Raw genomic sequence first — 14,241 nt, forward strand, 5'->3', positions numbered from 1 at the left:
GATTTCATTGCCTATCATCTCTCTTGTAAACGACAATTTTTGCAGTGCTCAGACAAAATTGCTCTTTTTATGAATCAGTCTATGCCCTCTTTTACCATTGATGAGAACAGTATTTCCATTATCCGAGTTGTTTAACTCTTCCACTCAGGTGATTCATAGGTAGGCAAAATTTTTATTTTGTTGGGATTTTGTGTGATAAAACTGTTTTTGAGTCACCAGTTTATTATGGTATAGTTTTCAAATATTTTTTAGTTACTCTGTGAGTGATTTTAATAAGAGGTCAGATGCGTCTGGCTTCATTTTTAATCTCAGACAGGCTTTTAATAATCTGCGTTGAGACAATGAAGTTACAGTGGTAGGATAAAATGTTCTGAAAACAAAGCCTATTTCAATAAACTATAAAAGCACTGTTGACTGAATATCAAAGCTGATATTTTTTTTTCTTATTTGTGTTCCTGGTTATCCATCAGCCACATTTTAATTAATGATTAATTACAATTATTTAATTTAAAAAACCTTGCAGATTGCACTACATGACCTGCATTTACTTAATTTATACTATATATCTTTTGTCTTTTGCACATTCTATTAGAATTTAAGCCTTTTATTTTCCTTAAGTAGGAGAAGGCTCTTTATATTGAAGATATCACTGGTAATCTTTAAAATCTTTGCAAATCAGAGAATAAGATTTGCAAAATCTTACCCTCACACAAGAAGTTAACAAAAATACAAAAGGCTTAAGAAGACTGATGCTTTACAGAGAAAAGATGTTTGAAATTGACAGCACCATAGAAACAGTCAGAGCTGTTATATTTTATATTTTGTCATGTATTAATATGAGATTAATTATATTTTAAGTTGTAGCTTAATTATACAGGAAACATCTGAAAATGTATTTAAAAGCTGTTACCTGCAAAATGGATCTTTCTTACTCACATGATATAACTTAACAAATTCTCTTGGGATAAATACAGAAGACTTCAGACTTTACCTTTTAGACATACAGTAAAGGTTTATGATATTTATAGAGTTTGTTACTCTATACAGTAAGATGTAACATAAGCAACATTCATTACTTATCATGACCATTCACTAAGTGGACGGACAGATTTTAAAAAGCCATATAATTGTAATAATTTTACCATTTCATTTAAAAAATGCAGTATTTCCATATTTATTTTAAGGGTCTGTGCTGGATTACTCAATCTCTTGCCTCAATATTTTTTCTTGTGTAGCTGTGGAACCATCTACTGTAGCTCTATAATGCTTCCATCATGAATGTGACCATAAATACTGTATGTTTCTTAATTAATTCTATCGCACATTAAACCATATTTTAGAACACTTAATCTGGTTAAAACCTTCATACATGTTTGTTGTTGTATTGGAAATCTAAACATTTTAATGGCTGAAAGACTCATTTCAACCAATTTGTTGCTGATATATTGGGAACTGATACAGGAATTCTGGAAATTTGGTGAAATGCAGTAAATTATAAGAAAAAAGCACACAACATTAGGGGTTTTTATTTAGCCTATATTTTATATACAGTACAGTACTTGTACTTCTGTTCAGTGGTTTCTATTTTATTTTAGGGTCAGAAAACAATATGTCAGCATTCTGTTTTGCAAAATATTCTTTCCACTGGTAGAGTTATAATTCATTGATCAAACCAACATGGCATCACTTCAGGCAGGAATGACTAATTGCATCAAATCTGATCCCTTTTTCAAAAAACAAGCTAGCCCTATATCTATCGTAGAGCTCCTTTCTAGACACAGTATAGAGACTGAGATGTAAGGGGAGGCTACAGTATTTTGTTTGAAATAACCCTGAAAAAGCCATAATAATGCCTAGTGCAAGCTGTTCTGTTTGTTACAAGAGATACACAAAGACTTTTATTTACAGCATTAGTGCATTAAAGAGTCTTTTTTCATTCAGCAAATTTCCCTTGTGACCATACTGCAAGAAAATCGTGTTTTCCTAATGTGATCAATCACATGCAAACTTTTTCCTTTGACACACACGGAAAGTAATGTTGTTCATCCACCACAGAGTGCTCCACATCCTTTTATAGGCTTTGGGGAATTTAGGGCAAAAACTGTTTTTTGTAAAAAAAAAGAACTAGGCAGAATAACAATAGAATTTAATTTAAAGTTTCACTTCAGCATTTTTATTTCTTGTTGAAAAGTAAATTGAAAATTAAAGTTATAGAGGACTGCCAGCAATCTCAGATTGGGTAGGGTGACATGAGCAAAAATGTGTTTAGCAAAGTAAAAAAACACAGAATCAAGCACAAGCACTGAAGTATGTGAAGGCACAGACATTTGAACTGTCTCTAAGATTGTGGAATTAATACTGCCTCAATGCAGAAATTACACATTATTGACAATATTATAGTTATACTCAAAATATTTTATAATAAGAAAAAGTCATATGATTGAAAAAGAAAGGGCAAGCTACATACATGAGAAAATAAGACAGGAAACAAATGAAAGGAAGTACTTAACTTGGCCTATCTTGCGCTTTTAGTTGCCAGTATCCAAGTAGCCAAGTAATCTAAGGATGTCATTCACTGTAGCTTCTTCTTGGAAGAAGCCAGGGTTTCATCTTTGACACCCTGGTTGGGTGTCTTATTGCAGTTGTTGCAGGGGTGTGCCCTCCGTGTACATCTCTGTCACCTGGAGATGACATAAAAATATCGTTAGCTGGGAGGCTCTAGCATTGCACAGAACCCCTTCTGAAGAAACACTTTTCTCCAGCTTGATGTGATGGAAGTGCCTGTAGCAGCTGTAATGTGCAGTATACAATAAAGTGTAGTGTGTCCTTGAGGACACATCCCTATGCATGGAAACGGGCTTTCAGCACAAAAGCGATTGTTGTGCACTTCCACCTTACATATTTACAAACTTTACAAATTTTCAAGATACCAAGTGTAGAGAAATACCACTGCCACACTACTAGACAACTACAATAAAAGGTGGTGATGTGTAATACTTTGTTTTGAGAACCTTGCTACAGTACTTGTTCTTCAAGCAATTAAAATCCCACTCTTTTTTTGCTAAAAAAAATATTTTCTTTCTTTTTGCTTTTGCTTCGTCATTTGCACATATTTTATTTGGTTCAAGGCCTGAGATTTGGATTTTATAATGACATTTTAAAACCATTAACTTTTTAGTCTTTTAGAACGTTTCTCACGGGATAAAGGTTGATGGCTTTTAATACTAATACTTAGTATTAAATATTTGTCTATGCTTAAATATCAGTTGGTATTGAATCCCTTCTGCACCAGCATGACCCACCAGGATCACAATCAAGCTATATATGACCATTATATTTGTTTGCTGTACATCTTGAACTGAGCCCAAAATGTAAAAAAATATTAGGCTTATCTATTCAGCTGGGGGTACTTATTAATGTGAAAATGCTTACTGCAGGTTGCCCTAGAAACAAACTCATTTTGGATTAGTAAAAAATATTCTGATCACTGGCGCATCACATTTATATTGACCTTTTTGGCTATTAATAACATTGAGTTACGAAAAGACAGCTGTTAATCTTAATGATAATATACTCTTTTTCTTTTAGAGTCTGCTGTATATTTTGATTGTATTCGCATGGATTTAACTGGCAGATCTGTTTTGTAAGAGAGTCACTATTCAGGTAACACACCTGCATGGGAAGCTCAATCAGTGCTAATGATGTTTCCTAATGCATTAGGGAAACCTGATATGCATAAATTGTGAAATAGGAAAAGAAAATGAAGGCCTACATTTAATCCGTGTTTCAGATCTTTGATTAAATGTTCAAGGCTGTCATGCTTTTAAAGGAAATGAATTGTGCTATCTCACCTCAACCATCTTTCGGAGAGGTAGTTGTGGTTATTTGAACCTTTTCAATAGAGTTACATATAATTTTCATGTGATACTGCATGAAAAGGAGCTGATCATTAAGAATATAACAAAATATATGAATGGCTAATGTTATTGGAACTATACTGTTGTATAAACAATTTTGTGAGCTTGGCAAATCAATACTTTTGCCCTGGTTTTGCCTTCTGAAACAAAGATATCAAGTGTGTGCTGGCATAAATTATTTTACTTTTTTTCATTTTCTGGTTTGGTATAGGATTTGCACAGATTAACGAAAACAGGCTCAATCAGCACAGCGACATCAGTAAACAGTTATTACAGCCAGATGGAAAGATGGTATCATATAAAAGTATCATGGTAACCCTTTTGTGTGGCTTATACCCTTATCAGAAATAAAGTGTCTTGTGATTTACTATTATTATTGTTGTTGTTGTTGTTGTTGTTGTTTCAGACTTCCAGTTGTAAGAAGATGCTGGCTGTTGCTTTTCCACTATGAGCTTTTAAGTTAATTTAAAGTTACTTTTTGTGATACTGGGTGGCATTGCCGCCTTGCAGTGCTAGGGCCTTGGATTCAATTCTGGACCTGGTGTGCGGTCTGTGTGGAGTCTGTATGTTCCCCTCTGTTTGCGTGATATCCCACAGTGTACTCCAGTTTTCTCCCATAGTTCAAAGATATACTGCCAGGTGAGTTTGCTTCAGGAAAAATTGGTCCCGATGTGACTATGTACGTGTCTGTGCGCGATGGACAGGAGTCCTGTCCAGGACATATCCCACCTTGCACCTGTTCCTAGCCAGGAAAGATCTCCAGTTGTCCTGCAACTCTGATTGGATGAAGTGGTTAGAAAATGGATGGATTTACTGGTACAGTACTTCAAAGTTTTATTTTATTTACAGTATTTATTTTGTTTATTGCTGTAATTGGAACTGAAACAATAAGTATAATCACAATTCTAATTCTTACTAGTTCAACAATTGCAATTGTAGTTAGAATTAGAACTGTAAAAGCAATCCAAATAGTAATGGTAAATGCCATTGTACAGTAGGTACTGTATAAGAATAAATTGTGATAATAATTGTAAGTATAATTATGATTAAACTGTTAACATAATTGTGACAATGTAATTGTAATTCACATTACATTAACAATGATGCCATTGTACTTGAAGGCTTAATTGGAATTCAAATTAAAACTGTAATTGTAATCCATGTAATGATATAGTAATTGTATTAATAATTGCTGTAGGTGGGATGGATGCTATTGTGGTAAATGCTGAAATCTCAATAATACACTTTGTGTAACTGTTGCTATCAATATTGGGCATTTACTTTTGTAATTTTTAACAAGTATGTGTATTTGATTTATTACCATTTAATTGTAAATGGAACATTGCAATTATACTTGTAGCTTTAAGTGTTTTGGTTGCCAATTAATTGCAAAGTGAATTAAATTGAAATCTGTTTGTTGCAGAGATTTTTTTAATTTTTCCAATGGATTGGAAATTGTGATCGGAACTTTCAGCATAACTGATTCCGAAATTCTGATCGACATTTTATTATGAATTGAATGATCAATTGTGCACTAACTCAGTCATGTGCAACATAATGCAGTCATAATAATATTTGTGCAGCCACGACTGTTCCTTGTTAGGGCAGTCAACCAAGTTTCCAAGGCATTTATTAAAGGATTAGTCAACGGCTCTTCATGTGATGCCGATTGTGTGAGTAAAGCTTAGTAAGATCATTTTGCACCCTATGTCTTTCGGTACAGATTTTTAGGGATTTTAAAACATGACAAGTCGGGTGATATGTTCGCATAAATACACAAATCATGCAGACGAAAAAATTCACACTTTAACACATTGTTACTCTAGTCACATCTTTAAACATCTTTGGAGTGTTTCTTTTTTTTAATTTCAAGGTATTTGCTTAAAGAAGTGCCGCGGTTATGTGTCTCAATTAAGATTGTGAGACCAGCCATTAGATAGAACCTTTCAAAAGCTGGTGCCATATGCTTTGTTAGCATGTTGTAATGCAAGAATAATACCAAAGTAAACACAAAAGTGATGAGTTTGCAAAAGTGAGGCAGGAGGTCAAAGTCTGAAATGAAACAAAACCCGAGCATGCCTGGGAATCTTCTGCCTCCATGATAAGTACTGTAGGTCAAAGTGCAAGACAGAGGAAATGCTGGAATTCTTTCTCTGATGTTTCAATCTGGACATCCTCAGACAGCAGGGAAATATTTGAAACATACAGTATATGACATAAGTCCTGAGATGAGTGACTCTTTGTAAGGGCTTTGTCTGGGACTTTTATTACAAAGACCCACGTAGGTCCTCTCACTACCTCGCACAGGGCCCTTTATGCTAACTAACCCTCAGCCGTAACTCCATTTGGGAGGTACTGCCCCTGGAATTACTGAAGGTGTGAACTCATCTGCTAACCGTGCCTCACTGCACTAAACCAGGAAACTGGATTGCCTCTTGGTTCTAAGAAACAAGGGTGGGCTAGCTCCCCTTCGACAAAATTCCTCAGACTTAAGAGCACCCCCTGCTGATTTTGATCAAGATTGCTTCATTTCAGTGTGACTCAGTTTACAGTGGTAAATATCAGTTCACCACTGATACACAGGGTTTGACCATATAGCCATACAGAATCAAGGTTGGACACTACTTACCTAACTTTTTTTCCAGACGTTTCACACGCAATTTTGTTTAAAATTAAAAACAGATGTTTTTTTTTTCTTTTGTATCTGAATAGACTTTATTTAATGTTATTTAACCTATTTTGTATTCATTTTTTAGATTAAGACAGTTGATTTATCGCTGTTGATTTGGCATAAACCATGCTTGCCTGTAAAAACAGTTGCAGGGCTTCATGAAGACAAACCTTCACTGAATTCACTTAGGACACTAAAAATGTCTTTCTAAAGGATTACGGTAATATTTCATGTACACCTAAAATCCAAAATATTAAGTAAAACTGGTGCAATATAGTGTTTGTGCTGGGTTACTGATTCAGAGATAATTATTATGTTTCTTTTTTGCATCATGTATTACAGGCATTACTAAGTACTGTAGTAACATTCTTGGGGGGGGCAGACTCTATAGAATCTGTGAATACCCTCACAACTGACTTGTGTGATAGTTAATAGTTAAAGTCAATAGCTGATAGTTATAGGGATCATAACTCCCTTCCTAAAAAGTGTTTACACAATGTTTCAGAATTAAGTGGTTTCATTGTTGCATGTTTTGACAGCCCACCCTTCTCAGTAAACTCTTACGGATTATTGCTGCTTCCTAAAGATGTGGCATGTCTCGCCCTGCCCCTCATCTTCATAAAACAAATGTCACCTACGCAGCTGGTGAAACAGAAATACTCTTGGAGACTTGGTGTGGAATGCAGTGTCGTGCCATATTGTTCAGTTTTAAAAAAATCAGCAAGAAAATGAATTGGACAGTTACTACAAAATAACAAAGGTAGTCAGTTAAACCACAGGAAAAAGGCTTCATTTGTGTCTGAATTTTTTATTGTTATGTTGCCTTTTAGGAAACGTAAAGTAAAGTACTTGTCATGCATCCTTTTAATTCAGTTGAATGTACTGATTTCCTGAAACTGTTAAAGAGTGTGGTTTATGGGGCTGTGTCTCAGTTCTTGTGTCAAAGCTTTGACTGGGGTACCCTCCGTGAAGAGTGTGCATGTTGACATTGGTTTTTGCCAAGTGCTCTGGTTTCTGTCAATTCGTATCTCTAAAAGGTTACTGTGTGCATCTTGTGGTGGTCTCGTGCTAGGTGTTGTCCTGTCTTGTGTAGCGGAGCTAGTTCGGATACGGTGACGTCAGCCCCCTCCCTGCGGGTAGCAGGGACCTCAGCTGCCTGGGCTGAGGGAGGTCTCCTTCAGCTCGTGCGGCTGGTTCTCTGTTGCATTACACCGGAGACCCGGGTTTGCTCCCCAGGTGCTGCAGGATGGAATGGGTGGCGGGGGGCACGACACCGTGCGGAACCGCGATGGTCACACTTGCACCTTGTGCTTCTAGGATAGGCACCCATTTGCTTTGACCCTTCGTATAAGTAGATGGGTGATTATAGAGAGTTATATAATGGGTGTGGCACATTAAATGTATTAATAACCAGCACACACTCATGGAGTGAGAATAAATATTGATGACAATGTACAGTAGAAAAAGAACATTCATGTGTTTGTATTTGTATAACTGCAATCAAATAAGGACAGGTGCTTCAGGTTAGAGTAGTTGTAAGGACTGGGGGGCTTATGAGTGGAAGGTTGTAGGTTCAAGACCCAGATAGAGCACTATTATTGTACTCTTGAGTAAGGTACTTCACCCAGATTGCTTCAGTAAAATTGCAGATTCCTTCAGGAAAGGAATAATCGGGCAACCGAATACTCAGAGGAGAGCTGAGGGGGTGGGTCTATCTTCTAGGTGGCATTATCTTATGTGATGCTCACATAAGTATAATGACAAGTATGTTCAACTTACTCCAGGCAAATGTACTTCCTAATTCTTTCAATCTTCAACAAAAATAAGTCTGCTGCAAATGCAATGGGACGAAAACTGAGAGAGACATTTGCAATTATGTTCTAACATCTATAATCTGTGACACAAGTATTCACTTGTTAATACAACAATATGGTTAAATAATTTACCAAATTTCAATTTGTTTCTGTATACAAGTAAACAAAAAATGAAGTATGAGTTCTACCTTTTATTTCTTAATTAGTCTACATCTGACTCATGTGAGCACTGTTGCTCCTGTGCGTTGTTTCTTAAAAGTATATTGTTTTACATTGTACCCTTTTTAATTAAACGTTTTAAACAGGACAGCACAAAACCTTGTATTTTCATTATTTTCATGGAAGAACAAAACAGGGCTTTTCTCAGTCCTGAACACAGGAAAGGTGGATGTGGTGGATCACTGACTCTCTCCATCTGTCGATCTGTCAAGTGCTCCATGAGAAAGGGTGTTTAGAAGTATATTTACATTCCTGTCATGTCATCTTTGTTCCACTGATTCCTCTCATATTGTCTCTCACTGGTCCCCTCATTAACAGCTACCCTAACAACCGCAAGAACAACACACAGTAACCTACAAGATCTCAGACTGAACTGCGTCTGGAGGCCCAGCCTTCAATGACTCAGTGATGTCAAAACCATGACAGCAGCATGACAGCGTATAGAGTCAGCAGATGTTAAGCCCCTGAGGAGGTCTACATGACAGAACTGGTCTCATAAAAACAACAGACATTCAATCCTCCACGACAGCAAGGGATGCAACCCTCCCTAGATAGTGCTAATCTATTGAACATGCTCAAGCCAGAGTTCACAAATGTGGAAAACCAAACACAAATACCCACCCACCCTTTTGAAGTCCACAGGTCCACATGAATAGCTCCCCCTTTCGATACCAAGACCACTGTCAGAAGTCAGGGCCTCTCTGCTGTAGCTCACTCTGGGTTCTTGTCACCATCCCACACTGGGGTCTCTAGTCTGCTCTCTCGTCTGCCTCCATGGGCCCCTTCAGTTTCTCTGCAAATGTCTGCTGGGATTAATCCACCATCCTCACAAGTTGTTCAGGTTAGAGTAGTTGTAAGGACTGGGGGGCTTATGAGTGGAAGGTTGTAGGTTCAAGACCCAGATGGAGCACTATTATTGTACTCCCATGAGTAGTGTGTCTTAAGAAATTTCACTTGTGGCATTACCTGTATCTGACTGGGCTACCTAATCCCCTGAAAGTCTATCATCCTAGTTGATTCTTTCCTTATTAGAAAGATAATAGATGGGAAAAAAACTTTCAGGCATCTGATTCTTTCTTATGTGGTAACAGGTAGCTCTTTAAGGCAATGATATCATCTAGCCAGTTCTGGAAAGATCCATGACCTGTACAGGGCTGATTCCTGTCATACTCTTTAAACCCAGGGTGCCATATTCTCGAAGCTTTCCTTCAACAGCAAGCTTTTGCAGCCTCCTTCCGCCATATGACCCGCTTCAACATCTTCAGGTCTAGTTGTCTAGTTCATTTGACAAAGATGTGAAAAAAAAACAAGTTGGACAGTTCTGGTGGAGAACAAAACAAGTTAAAAAATGTTTTTATTAAATGGGCTCAGGACCCATGTTACAACCAGGCAGAAAGCAGGTTCATTAGCAATGTGGCAAAGCTTTTGCCAGTACCATCCGAAGCTATCACAACCATTTAAAAAAACAACAGCCACAGTTTTGATATAATGTGATGAAGAATCACAGGGCAGAGCCTCATGCTCTCGCTCTTAAAAAAAAAAAGTGGGTAGAGCGGTGGCACTGTGGCTAAGGATCTGTGCCCGTGGCTGGAAGGTTGCTGGTTTGAATCCTGCAACCCGCAGAGGAATTCTAATCTGTTTAGCCCCTGAGCAAGGCCCTTAACCCCAGCTACTCCAGGGGTGCTGTATAAATGGCTGACCCTGCACTCTGACCCCAAGCTTCTCTCCCTATGTGTGTGCCTGTGAGCAAGCTGGGGTATGTGAAAGACAAATTCCTAATGCAAGAAATTGTATATGGCTAATAAAGTGATCTGCCATGCTCTTCTACTAACTGTTACTCAGATCCTCTTACAACCATATAATTTTTTATAAGAAATTACATATAATTATAAATTCTGAGAGGGGAGTACATCTGTATTTTAGGTCACATCACATTCTGGAGAATGCTTTCCTTGAATATGGCTCAGTGATTGTGTGTCTCAAATCATTAAGATTTTTTCTTTTTGCTGTCACTTCTAGTGATATGTGAACAAGTGTATGTTGCTGTATGGTCTCTGTTATATGCTGTTTCACCGGATGTAAAATGTACAAAAATAGTGAAGACCAAAGCCAAGGCCTTTGATTTTTTCCTTTTCGCCAGCTGAAAACTTGAGGTTTTATTGTGAAACTGTTTGCTGCAGCAAAATGAAATGAGGACTGTGGCTTACTCCTTATCTTTTATTGGCTCTGAGCCTGCAAACTTCTTCTGTGGATTGTGTTGACAGTGCCAAGTTTTCTGAATTCCATTTTATCAGGACAGACTGAATGTGCACTCGTGGTTTGTTTAGTGTGAGCAACAGGCCATGCAATAGATGATGTGGCTTCGTGTTAAACTGGCAACGTCAGTTTGACAAAGAGCGCTTTAAAGGGAAAGGTTACCATTTAAGTTTCAAATTATTAGTTAAATGCAAAATCCTTAATGCAGGTCACATAACTAACAACGGTGGTGTTTGTAGTAAGAACTGTGATGTTATCAGATTTCTGTTCTGGTACAAGTATGGTTCTGAACATATTGTCCTGTCAATAGATATTGTAGTAATTGTTTTATCCTCTTAACATGTTTTACATGGGAGTGAGTCACCTTTCTCAATATATAAAACAACTGTGAACAAGAACAAGAACTAAAATCAGACTTCTTTAGAAAGTTTTTTGTTTGTTGCTTATCCTTCTGAATGACGTAAATACAATTGCTGCTGACAATTTTCCTGAATAATAACTTATCAGAAGCAAAAGGAAATGTTTAGTGTACAGGACGATGCATTAAATTCTTGCATGGGTCACTGAACTGTACGGTACCTTGCAAAAGTAAGAACACCTTCCTATGGTGTCCTATTCTGTGAAATTACAAAATGAAGCATATATATGTTTAAAACTTAAGATTTTATTTATTACCTGAATGCTGACACTGAAAACATATAATGGTAAGATAATTAGATATCAGCAAAAACTTAAAAAAAAATGAAATGTCAATTGCTTAAGACCTGTGAACTGTATTTGACAGAAGCACCTTAGGAAACAAATACAGCTACAAGATGTTTTGGGTAAGTTTCTACCAACTTTGCACACCCAGTAGGTCCAATTTTTGCCCATTTTTCTTGGCAGATTTGCTCCAGCTCTCTTAATTTAATTGGAGATTGCTTATAGACAGCTATGTTTTAAGTCTTTCCCCAGATTCTCAATAGGATTCAATTCAGGACATTGAATCCTATTGTCAGTCGGTCCCTCAAAGGCATTCATTTTCTTATTCTTAATTTCTATTTTTGTAACTTTGGCCTGCTTTGGATCATTACATTGTCAGAAAGTAATTTTTTGTCCCAGTGTAAAGTCTAAAGCAAGTTTTCTTCTAAGTACTGTACTCTATGTTCTCATTAATCATGAAAATAATTTCTGTAGAGATGATGCTGACTGAGTAATGTACTATGTTGAGCTTGCATCAGATATCACACTTTGTACTTAAACCAAAATGTTCCAATTTTGTCTTGTCTGACCACAAAACCTTTTGCCATATGTTTGCAATATCCACTTAGGCGCTTTGCTGCAAAAACTATGTGGGATATGAGATTTCTTTTGATTCCTTACAAGCCCCCTTGTATGACTGGGATATTGTTGACCCATGAACATTTTCTCCTATTTCACTCTCTAAACTCTCTTACTTTTTAGAAGTTGCAGTTGGCTTTGCAGTAGTACCCCCCCTCCCTGTTTCCTTTTTGCTCAACTGCTTAGCTTGATGGGCAAACCTTTATTCTAGACAGTGCCTGTGTCATTTCCGCTTCTTGATGATCCACTTCACCATGTTCAAACACAAACTATTAATGGTCTTTGAATTTGTTTCATACCCTTCTCCTGATCTGTGCCTTTATATAACATTATCCCTTAGTTGTTTCGAATGCTTCTACGTATGTAGGTCTTCATGGTTGAACTTTTGCTTGGAGATTTGCTGCTAGACTGAATGACCTTACAGTTGTATTTATTCTGGAACAATGTGAATAATTATTTTTGCATGCAGACAGAGGACAGCCAACTCACTTTGTACCTTGGTAATCTTGTGCACGTAAATTTAGATCTGCCAAAGCACAGAATTTGAATACTTATGCAATCATGACATTTCAATTTTTTCTGTAATATTTCTTATCTTTTTATTACTTTCTGTGTTTTGCTTTGAATATGTGGAGCAAGTTGTGTAAGTATCATGACTGCAAGTTTTTAAAGCAAAACAATGAGACAGCTTTGCAAGGGTCTAAATACTTTTGCAAGGGGCTGTAGGTATGGTGTTCAGAAAGGTTTGCAAGTTACATACTTAGACTGAGACTGCAGAGCTGTTCTCTGCTTAAAAAGTAGTTTGTTCTTCTCGACAAAGAAAGAACAATCTTTCTTCCTTCCTAACAATCTTTTCTTGAAATGCAGTTCAGGTTCAGGTGAAGGGTTAAAGGATCAGTCAGAAAAGTTTGTCAGGGGTTTGAAGCACAAATAAGCTAAGTGCTTTGAGTGTAATTGTAATTACATTGAAAAGGTTTAGACTATTGCCTTAATAAGCTGCAAACCTTTTTGAGTGCCCCATCGTATTCATAAGTTTTGTTTGTGTCATTTTCCAAACACATCATCCTTCAGTAAATGTTTGCATATTGATTGTTTCCATAGAGGTGTTAGCTGTTGTTGGTGATATTTTGCTGTATTGTTATTACTACTGGAAATACCACTACTCCTGCTGCTATGAACGTGATGTTTGTGACATTTATTAATTTGAACGTGATGAGTAAACTTGGGTAGGTGTAAAGAATGCAGAGCTTCATGCTCATGTGCAGTTATCCTCATTTGCACTTTTGAATCACATTTAGATTCAGATTTATTATCAGCTAGGTCTATTCTAACTAATCTCCCTTCTCTGTTGTGAGTGATTGATCCATTCTGTTTTTTCCACATGCTGAGCTAAACTTAATCTCCACCAATCCATGCAAATGATTTGTTACTACTACAGAAGTACAAAAAAGATCATGTTTGAAAAGATCATGACTGTAAAGCTCATAGCACCAGACGTAAACTACGAATTAACCTGGAAAACATAAATGTTTTCCTTTTGCTAAAATGGCAAATCTAATTAAGTGTGTGCAAAGAAAGTACTTGGTAATTATGTGTCAACAGCTCATTTATGCTCTGTTTAAGATTTATTCTGGACTTTAACCAAATCTGAAATGCACTCTTTCTGAGATGTTTTTACAATTCCAGAACACCGTGATCAATCTATGCTGCACCGAAGGATTCTAGTCAAAGGACCAATTTCAGAGTCTGTGAGCCTGGGGAGGTTTTTAATATACTGTACATATGGTCTAATCTTCCCTGTGGGCAAATTTCCCATTCCTTAACATATTGATCAGGAGGGAAATCTACCCAAAGGGAAATTTGGGGTCATACAGCTTATGTCAAACAAGAAAACAAAATAAAAACATATACTGGGATAGTTTTATATACTGGTTTCAATTCGGAAGAGGTTATTTTAACTGATAAAATGTGGAGATAATTGCTTATCTTAATATTGTCCTGCAATAAAAGCATAAAGTCTTACACAGTAAGACTATTAGCTTGT

The sequence above is a fragment of the Atractosteus spatula genome, chromosome 8 (assembly GCF_055471065.1).
Source record: "Atractosteus spatula isolate fAtrSpa1 chromosome 8, fAtrSpa1.hap1, whole genome shotgun sequence".
NCBI lineage: Eukaryota > Metazoa > Chordata > Actinopteri > Semionotiformes > Lepisosteidae > Atractosteus > Atractosteus spatula.